Raw genomic sequence first — 10,022 nt, forward strand, 5'->3', positions numbered from 1 at the left:
TCATCAACATCAATATTTCCACTAAATAAGAAGCAAAAAAAATGTTTGATGGAGGAAAAACCTCTCAGACTCAGCTCAAGGCGAGATGCCAGAGAGCGACCAAACTATTTTTTAATTAGACAATTAATTTAATTTCACATAATTATCATGGTAGAAGTCATTTTGTTTGTTAAATACTTAATGAAACATATTTACCCTGTTTGATGTTAGTTGTAAATGACGCATACTCACAAAGAACGAGGTAATTAGTCCAAGTTTGTCGTTTATTGAACGTTCAGAAATTACAGCAGCTGTGATGCACCAAGACAAAGGTAAACAAAGGTAAAACAACCTGAACAGGTGATCAACTCTGAACCACTCGCACCTTTTTACTCTCCCTCTCTCCCTGTCATTTAAGCACACCCGTTGCCATGGCAACCTCCTGCGCTCCCCAAGCCGACCAGAGATTACGTTAAAAACATAACATTCAGTACGATATCAGGTTTTCAGGCTTGATATTTATTTTGCGATCATTAATAAGCCTCCCTGAACACAGCGGTGGTTCATTAGTTAATTTTTAACTCCTGCTCTGCTCGTTATTTTGGAAATGGAACCGAAACGCACAGAATTGCGCAACACCTTGTTGAAACAATAATCACTGAGATTATTATTGTTGTTGGGTCATTAATTTGAACACGCTTTGTTGATTTTTTGTTGTTGTTCTTTAATAAAGTTACAAAGATTTTGATAAGGAGTCAGAGGAGGACGTGCTGGTCTCAGAGTCATGGCGGCGTTCAGTTTGTCACCTAAAGCCGAGATCAACTCAAAACCTTCCGCGATCGACATATTGCACCGCTGCTCTAGCAAAAGCACGAACAGTTCAGAAACAATATGAAATGAGAAAAAAGTTATTTATTAACTGATTAAGTCGTGTTTTAGATTGTTCTTGAAAAACTAATCAGTCATGGCTGATTAGTGGGTGAACTCAGCTGCACAGTGAACCCGTTGATTTTTTCCAGCAGACAGCCGCTCCCCTCTCTTGCAGGTACTGCGTACCCCCGCTAAATCTTTTAGGGGTACGCAGTACCCTACCATATCCCTTTACTTTCACCCCTGCTGTAACAGTACAGTTATAAATTAGACATTTAAGTATTTTACTCTGGGTACACTAATTCTGACTGGCTGTTGGGATCTGGGGTTGGGGTTTTCTGTTTTTGATTTGGTTCATTCTTTTTCCACCAGAGGGAGCGGAGAGGCTGAGTCTACCTTGGGGCGTTGTCCATGGTACTTGGATCCAGCACACCTGTTGCCCATCTCATCAGCTGAGGAGGAGTATATTAGTGGGGAGCTGCTAACTTCATGTGCCAGACTGTTAGCCAGTAATGGTACTTCAGGCCTCAGCCCTTTTTTCTTGTGCTTACCTCGTTGTGAAACCCCTAGTGATTCTTTGTGTGCCTCCTCTCCAGGTGAACCTTTGTGAAGCTGTGGATGATTCTCATCATTTGCCCGAGAACCTGGCAATCTCCATGTTTTCCCTCCCTCATGATGTCATGGAAGTTACCCATTGATCCCCGAGCTCCACTGACACTCCTGCAGATATCAAACCTCTTCGGATTTCCTGGTCAGCAGCCTACCCCACTCTCCGCCTCCGCTGGGTCAATCTCTTACCTGTCCGCCCTACACCGCAGCCTCTCAACCTGCAAGAACAAGACCCTGGTGAACACAGTACCTCACCCCTCGGTTCATAACACATCCCACCTCAAGTAAGAACAGACATTTATGTCACAACTGAAAATTCCGCCGTCACCTAAACTCACCAGTCCTGTCTTCTTATGCTGCAGACTTCCAGAGACCCAGGATAACAATCCTTTCCCCCCCCGGATCTGTCCTCATTGAAAACCTGTATTTCTCTAATAAACTTAATTTAACTGATTACCAGTTCTCTGAGTTTCTGCATGTGGGTTCGCAAATTAGAAACATGACACTAGCAGCCTCAAGCTCCTCTCGTCCAGCTCCGTCGGTGTGACGTTCCAACCTGTTCCACCCTCCAGCATGTTCCCAGCCATCACAACAAATAAACCCTCTTTGTCGCTTTGCACCAACCCGGGATATTTCTGCTTTGACATACTTACTGTTTGGTGTAATTTTTTTTTTGCTTTTGATATCAAGTATTTCAAGATAAATCACTGTTATGAAAGTGCAGGTCAAGTCCTACTGCTTTTGTAAGTTTATCAAGTACAGAATAACATCATCGAATCTAAGACTCAGGTCTGACTCAGTTCCAAATCATATGACTGGGGTCACATGCCTTTGTCCTCAAATCTTTAGTAGCACAAAGTAAAACCAAAATAAAGGTAAATGAGTTTATTGAAAATGGAAAAGATGTTATCCCAAGTGAACAAATCCAAGACAAAGCTATGTTGAAGGCACAATTGTCACAAATATGTCCAAAATGAACAAATAGAGAGAGCTGTATGTGACCTGAACAGTCACCAGTTCAGCATTAAGAGCCAAATAAAGCTAATCATCGTAAAAAGCCACACAACAATTTCAAGATTAGCTTTATACCACACTGCTGCTGAAACAGCTTTTTTCTTCGTCCCCAAGTTTTTAGTGGGACACCTGACAGTGTTCATTTTTTCACAAGTGTCATAGATTCGGTTTGTACTCTGTTATAGCTACTCAAAGCAACGCTTTCACATGTGCCAGTGGAAACAAGACAATGATTAGGACTTGTGAAAGTGCAGTAAAAATTAATTTACAGACATACAGAAATCTTTTGAGCTCCGTCTGCCAAACTGTCGGATGTAGAAGCGTGTCATGCAGAACATTTCTGAAACATGTAGGACAATTTACTCACATGACTCAGATTTGTACCTCTTTGAGGGTATGGTGGTGACCTCTCCCATTTGCATATTTTACACTGTAGGTTAACCATTATTTTGGGTGCAACAGCCCAAGATCATCACTGGCCCCCATTTTAGCCCTATTTAAAAAAGTCCTGGATTCACCCCTGCTCAATAGTTTAAACAGCACATTTAATAAACATTAATATTCAAGTATTAATACAAATTAAACCTTACTTAAAGGTTAAACACAGCGGGTCTGACGCACCATAATAAATATTATTATTAATTTAAACTCTCAGAAGTCTCTGTTTCTTTCACATTTTTCTCAATTTTGTTCAGTCTTTTTCTGCAGCAGACAATTCGCTCCATATCTCAAATCCATAAATCTGCCATTCTGAGCGTCACCGCAATGCACACAGCATTGATTGTGTTAATGTGATCAGAACCGGTTTGCTTTTCCCCTTAGCGGCACCAGAACTTGCTGCGCAAACTGTGACATACGTTTACTTCTATCTTATTATTTGTTTTCTGGCTTGCTCCGCTTCATTCCCAGCTCTGCGCCACAATCCTCTGAGCTTGGAAACGGCGCAAAGTGAAATAATGCTCTGACGTGAAATAATGCAGCCGATAGAAATAAAGAAACCTGTCGAGGAAACCTGTTACCACGGAAACACATTTTATTCCTAAATGATTCAGCTTCCATCTATCACTTAAAGTCTCTCCTCTTATACTGACAGCTACTGCAGATTTGTATCGCTAGCTTAAAATTTCACATCCTGCACTGCACGTTATACTTTAATGTGTGGGAAATTTTGGTATTGAAGAGCCACACGTGATCCATCGAAGAGCCGCAGGTTTGCCACCCCTGGTACAGCATCAACACCAGTATCTGGTGTGGATGCTAGTGCTCAAAAACCCTTCAGTCCTGAATATATGGTCAAATTTAACTGAAGCCTGCAGCAACAAAAATGCTTGATATAATTCAGTGGTTACATGTACTGCAGCTGGCTAGAGGTTGAGAGAATGAGAAGGAATACACAGGAAGTTCAACAAAACATCACAAACACAATATGTTGGAAGCAATAGCTGGCGGAAAAAGACCCAACTACACACAGAGGCACTGCACTAGTGGTATTTTCGATGGAAGAGAGAGAAAAAAAAAGACACCCTAAATGGCAGACATCTCCACTACAGACGCAGTGTCTTCATCATGTAGATCAGTGGTTATGAAACTGGTGGGTTCAGTACCCCAAAAAAGGTTAAGAACCACTGATGTAGATAATTCACACTGAAGAGTCTGATAACTGAAAGCGAGGCAACAGATTTAAGACGGGAGGGTTCATGTACTAAGGTTGCCTAGGAAGTCAACAATAAACCCAGAGGAGCTAGACTGAAAACGACACACAACATTCCACACTGCTCACCCACAAAAGAGTGGAAAAATCAACTCAATCAAAATGTTAGTAGATAATTACTATAATCTATGTGCATAACTGCACCATCAACTATAGTGACACATTTGTCTCAGGAACACTTGCCAGGGAGACGGAGAGGAAAAGGTTTGTGAAGGAGGTGTGGAACACACCGATGGGCTGCCTTCTGCTCTGCTGAGAGCCATTTTATCTGCTGGCTACAGCGAACTCTGCTTCAACTAATTGTTAAGGGTGGAGAGCAGAGCAGGCTTCACTGGACTACCTGCACCTCCTCGTTAAAGCTGAAATTGCTCTTGCATTCCGTTTGTAAAACACAAATGTTTCTATATGCAGCATACAGTGCCTCTCTTTTACCTCTCTTTATATTCTATAAGCAGTTTTTTATCCATTCCCCAAGTATTCTTTAATCACCTTCCTAAAATAATAGCCTAATTAATTTTCTCCCAAATGTGATTTTTTTTTAATTATTTAATTTATTTTTGCCTCAAGCATCTTTTGGCAATAAACAACTTAGGCCATCATTTCAGGAAGGTGACAGTTTTATTTATCTGATTATTATGTCTTCAAGGTTGGAAGCTTTTTTTTATTATCTTTGAGTTTCTTCTTTATTTATTTGGGACAATGTATGGAAAACATAATAAAAAGGAGGGACTCCACTAGTTTATGTTTCTTTCCCATGAAGGTCCAACACACCAAAACACCAAAATGTGTCTTGTCTCCAGCGTTGGCCTGACCTAAGACAACATTCGCTATCTGAACTGGCTCTCCTGCGTCGGCCTTGGAAGACTGGCTTTCTTCAATTCTCCAGGATCACATGAAAACATGACGCTCTGCTCCTACCATGCTTCCCTCTTCCTGTGACATCTATCAGGGGCAGCTGCAGGATTTTTTCAGAGGTTACGCACAAAACTATCATTGCACCTGATCCACACAAACACAGCCTCATCATCACATGACCGCAATGTGCATGTGTGACCGGTGGACTTCTGCGTCGTGTGTTTTGTGGTGATCAGACAAACCACAAGACATCAAGTCTGGGTTTGGAGGCGGTCTCCGTTTATTTATTCTGTCAATCAGGAGATATTAGCATTAGCACCTAGCATGTGCTCCAGTTCTCCAACCCGATCTATACAAAATAATAGTTAGCATGCATCAAATGATATAAAGGTGTAATAGCAACTCAAATAAAGATATCCAAACACTTATCATTAATACAGAAGGAAAAATAAACATTTGAACTATATAAATGAAAGGATTAAAATAGATTATAAAACTTGCCTCTCCCCAGTGGAACGAATAACAAAAGGGAAGAAGAAATTAATAACTTAATATTTATAATAGTCCTGGAGGACCCTGAACAAAAGAAGAAGAAAATAAGGTGGAGTTGGAGGTCCAAACCCCTTATAGTAGACACAGAGGACACAACAGCTGTCAAGTAGAAGCAGACAAATACATGAAAGAACACATTTTGTGGAAATATACAACTATTAATATAGACCCAGTTACACATGGAACAGAAATACAGATCTGATCCACACAAGGCCCAAATGTCACACACAATGGGACACACACAAACTTATATGCCTGCATAGCTTTTTAATTTTTTTTTAAACAAATTATTCTAAATAATAAAGACAGGAAAGCAAAGCTTACCGAAGTGAGGAGGAGGAGGAGGAGAAGAGGATGCCGATTCCCAAGATCAGGTAATTTATCTCAGACTTCCAGAGGAGGATGTGAAGTGACAACGTTTGCTTCGTTTCTACTCCTTATGACAAAAAAATTGGATTGATTTAACTGTTTAACTCTCATAGTCTAGTGCAGTGGTTCCCAAACTTTTTCTCCTGGGCCCCCCCTGTGGTTTCCAAACATTCTCTGCCCCCCCCGTGGATTACCAAAATGGAGAGGCTACCTGGTTGAATGATGTGTGTGAGTGGTGGGGGGAGTGGGAGGTGATCGACTTATTTTGGGGGCAAAATGAATTGAAGTAGCTGAACATAGACAACATTGTCAGTAGCCTAGAGGCTACTTGTTAAGCTTAAGGTGCTGTGTTGATATTAGCTAGTCATTATTTAGCTAACAATACCTGCATCCCAGTGACGCGGTCAGGGGAGCCACCTGTCATCGTGGAAAAATAATATATAATGATAAAACAATTTATATTGCTATTTTCACCCTGTGGTTTGTACTAAAAAGTACCTATTTTTCATTTAACTTAACCAATTCTGATGATTTTTTCTTCAAAATCGCTAAATGTTTGAAGCAAAGCCGGTGATGCAGCAGCGAGCTGTAGGAGCAGAACAGATTCGAGCGCGAGCGTCGTAGCGCTCATGTTGTGTTTAAAGGCAGCTCGGCAAAACAGGTTACAACGTGTTAACAATGGCTTATACCGTTTTAACTGCTGAAAACAGTGACAGAGGACACAGATGAATGCAGAAGTCCCTACTGTATCAAACTGACATAGGAATAGCAGAAAGTTGGTCATTCTAAGGTAAAACCCCAGCACATAGTGTTCATCGTTGTTGTTTTTGTTTTTTTTCATTCATCCATACCGCTTCCCTCCCGCTCCCCACCTGCAATGGCACGGCGCCCCCTCTAGGGGGCGCGCCCCACAGTTTGGGAACCTCTGGTCTAGTGTGATGCTAAGGAAGCGCGTGGAAGATGTCATGACATTGACATCGATTCTGTCAATGGAGAATCGATGGGGTGTCCTGTCAGCGGGTCAGTTCCCAAATCCACAAAAATGGAAAAAAAACCTCATAAAAGCGCACTTGCAGGATAAAAAGCTCAATTGCTCTCAGAGACATATCAGGGCTAAAGGTCCAGATATTCATTTTTTAAGTTAGCTTCACTGCATCGTTACATTTAGTTCACAGAAAAAGCGCCATGTCGCCAAATAAACAGAAGTAAACTGAGCAATAATATTCAGGTTTAGGATGTGCCCACCCCCACAGACGCACACAGATGTAGGCTACATACACAAAAGATCCTTTTTATTTTCATTTTTTTCACAATTGTTAATAGCAAACGGGAAGAATAATAAAAATAATGATCATATATGTTTTTGCTCTGAGGAAAATCTCGAGGTACATACAGTACATACTGCCGTACAGCTGCAGGCGCCCCAGAGATCTATGGATTTGTGCCCGGCTCTACCAAAGCTGCTGATAAACTCTCCATCACATTTCAGGAGCTATGGCTGGGACTGGAGAGCTGTCTGGTGCAATGTTCACAGACTTACTTACGTTCAACACACACACTACACATGCTTCATGGCTATAAGCACACACACCCCTATACTCGCCACCTTCACTGGTCCTCTCCTCTTTTCTCTCACTCTATCCCTGTCTTCTTTTTTGTCTTTGGACTGGCTGTAGTGAAATGTAAGGTCCCTTTGGGATTAATAAAACATGATTTATTTATTTATTTATTCAGTTTATTTCAGAGATTTTTTTTGAGGGGCTTTTGTAATTTATCTGTCTTGTTCTTTACTGCTATACAGAGAGACTGTGTGATGTATTACCTTTAAAGATTTTCGACAGAATGCACACCAGGAGTATAATTTTTTTTTGAATATTCTAGTTCCATCTTTAATCTCCCAAAACTATGATTTTTTTTCCACAGCACCCTTAAGTCATAATGTTATTCTTTCTCTTTAAAAATTGATATGGATCAGTCCTCTCATGCTGAACAGATTAATGTTTCTCCCAGAGTTTTACATCTGATTCTTTTAGACAGACATGTGTTCCAACAAATCTTATGCTTATTCACAGTTACACCAAGAGACGTTAGCTGCCTTTCCCTTCCCTGTATGAGTTTGACAGGTTGGAGACATTGCAACAGTTAAATCAAATAACTTTCTTTTCCTTCTGCAAGGGCATTATTTTTAATGAGGTTCCTCCAGGCAAGCAGCAGCATGAATATACAAGTGTCTCACTCCAGGCTCAGAATGAAAGGTTTGACATCCATTTTTACTTTTACATATTAATGGTGGCTTGTGATAAGTGCAATTGTCATTGACATCTAAAAGTTCCCCAGGTGCTGTGGATGAATAAGAATGGGAGTCCTCTGAAAGGTCAACTTTCAGGAGCTCCAAAAACAATGTAGTTTGGTTACTTCTGCTGTGTGTGTGAAATCGGTTTGTTTCAGAAAACTGGAAATTAAAATATTGATTAGACCAAAAAGACAACAAATACTTTTTCTACCATTATTGATTTTGTTTAGGATGTTATATATTGCTTATGTCTGTGGATTGGGTGATTCAGTTCAGTCTGAAACATGAAGATAGCATCACCATTCTTAGTCCAACCACTAAAGTATCAGTGAGTCCTGAGACACAGGGACTTAATCACTGGTAAATTCTACAGGAAATAAATAAAGAGACCTTTGATTACTGTGGTCAAACCAGACAACTGGCATCAGGGGAAATCTTAAATAACACGACTTCAGTCGCGGTCAAGTCATACTCGAACCACTGACTCTCCAACTTTAGACTGAACTTGATCAAACCAATAGGACGTAACTTGGACTTCCACACCAATGACATGTGACTTTAACTTGGAAGTACTTGATGTGTTTCACCAAACATAAAGTGTTAATGGAATTTTACCTGGAGCACAAACAGACCAACTGTGCAGCTCTGACTTATACATCAATCAATCAATCAAGCAAGCAAGCAAGCAAGCAAGCAATCAACCAACCAACCAACCAACCAACCAACCAACCAACCAACCAATCAATCAATCAATCAGTCAAATTTGATTTGTATGGCACATTTCAGCAGCAAGGCATTTCAAAGTTCTTTACATAATTAAACAGAAACACAGAGTCACGTAGCATTGAATAAACAGTAAGAAAGAGAAAGAGATAAAAACATAATAAAAAATAAAGATAAAAACATTAAAACCCGCACCCCTTTACACTTCCAAGAAGGAGGGACGACACCTGCACCCCTGTCCCTAGCGTCTGAGGGGGGGGGACGGTACCCGCAGCTCTCCGGGGGGGCTTTACATCATTAAAAAGAGGAAAAAAATGAAATTAATAAATAGATAAAAAGTACAGATATAAACATTAAAAACATTGAAGACATTAAAACCCACACTCTAACCCTAATTTAGAAATTAACAACTCTAAACAGGTGGGTTTTAAGTTGAGATTTAAAGGCTCTCAGTGTTTCAGCTGTTTTACAGTTTTCTGGAAGTTTGTTCCAAATCTTTGGTGCATAGAAACTGAATTCTGCTTCTCCTCGTTTGGTTCTGGTTCTGGGGATGCAGAGCAGAACCAGAACCAGAAGATCTGAGGGGTCTGGAAGGTTGATACAGCAACAACAGATCTTTAATGTATTGTGGTGCTAAACCGTTCAGTGATTTATAAACTAACAACAGTATTTTAAAGTCTATTCTTTGAGCTACAGGGAGCCAGTGTAGGGACTTTAAAACTGGTGTTATGTGCTCTAACTTCCTGGTTTTAGTGAGAACACGAGCAGCAGCGTTCTGGATCAGCTGCAGCTGTTTGATTGAATTGTTGGACACTGTTGCAGTAATCAATGACCAATGTGGTTCTCCCACAGTTTGTATTTATATGGATATCATTAAACACTTTGACTAGGCCAGTCTCCATGCTGTGGTGAGATCAGAAACCAGACTGGAAGGAGTCAAAGCGGTTGGTTATCGTTAGGAAGTTATTTAATTGTTTAAACACAGCTTTTTCAGTGACTTTGCTCATGAATGGACAGTCAGAGATCGGCCTGTAATTCTGCAGTAGC

At 40.5% G+C, this 10,022-nt stretch overlaps 1 long non-coding RNA gene across 1 annotated transcript in view; it reads right to left on the reverse strand.

Moving 5' to 3' along the window:
• Positions 1-6,768, reverse strand: part of LOC107833663 (uncharacterized) — a 24,737-nt gene extending 17,969 nt beyond the window's left edge. Inside the window, exon 1 of the long non-coding RNA XR_001659433.1 lies at positions 6,757-6,768. This is a non-coding gene — a long non-coding RNA (uncharacterized LOC107833663). The remainder of the gene's footprint in view (positions 1-6,756) is intronic.
• Positions 6,769-10,022: the final 3,254 nt, after the last annotated feature.

This window comes from Poecilia formosa, unplaced genomic scaffold (genome assembly GCF_000485575.1).
Source record: "Poecilia formosa unplaced genomic scaffold, Poecilia_formosa-5.1.2 Scaffold424, whole genome shotgun sequence".
In the NCBI taxonomy this organism is placed as follows: Eukaryota; Metazoa; Chordata; class Actinopteri; order Cyprinodontiformes; family Poeciliidae; genus Poecilia; species Poecilia formosa.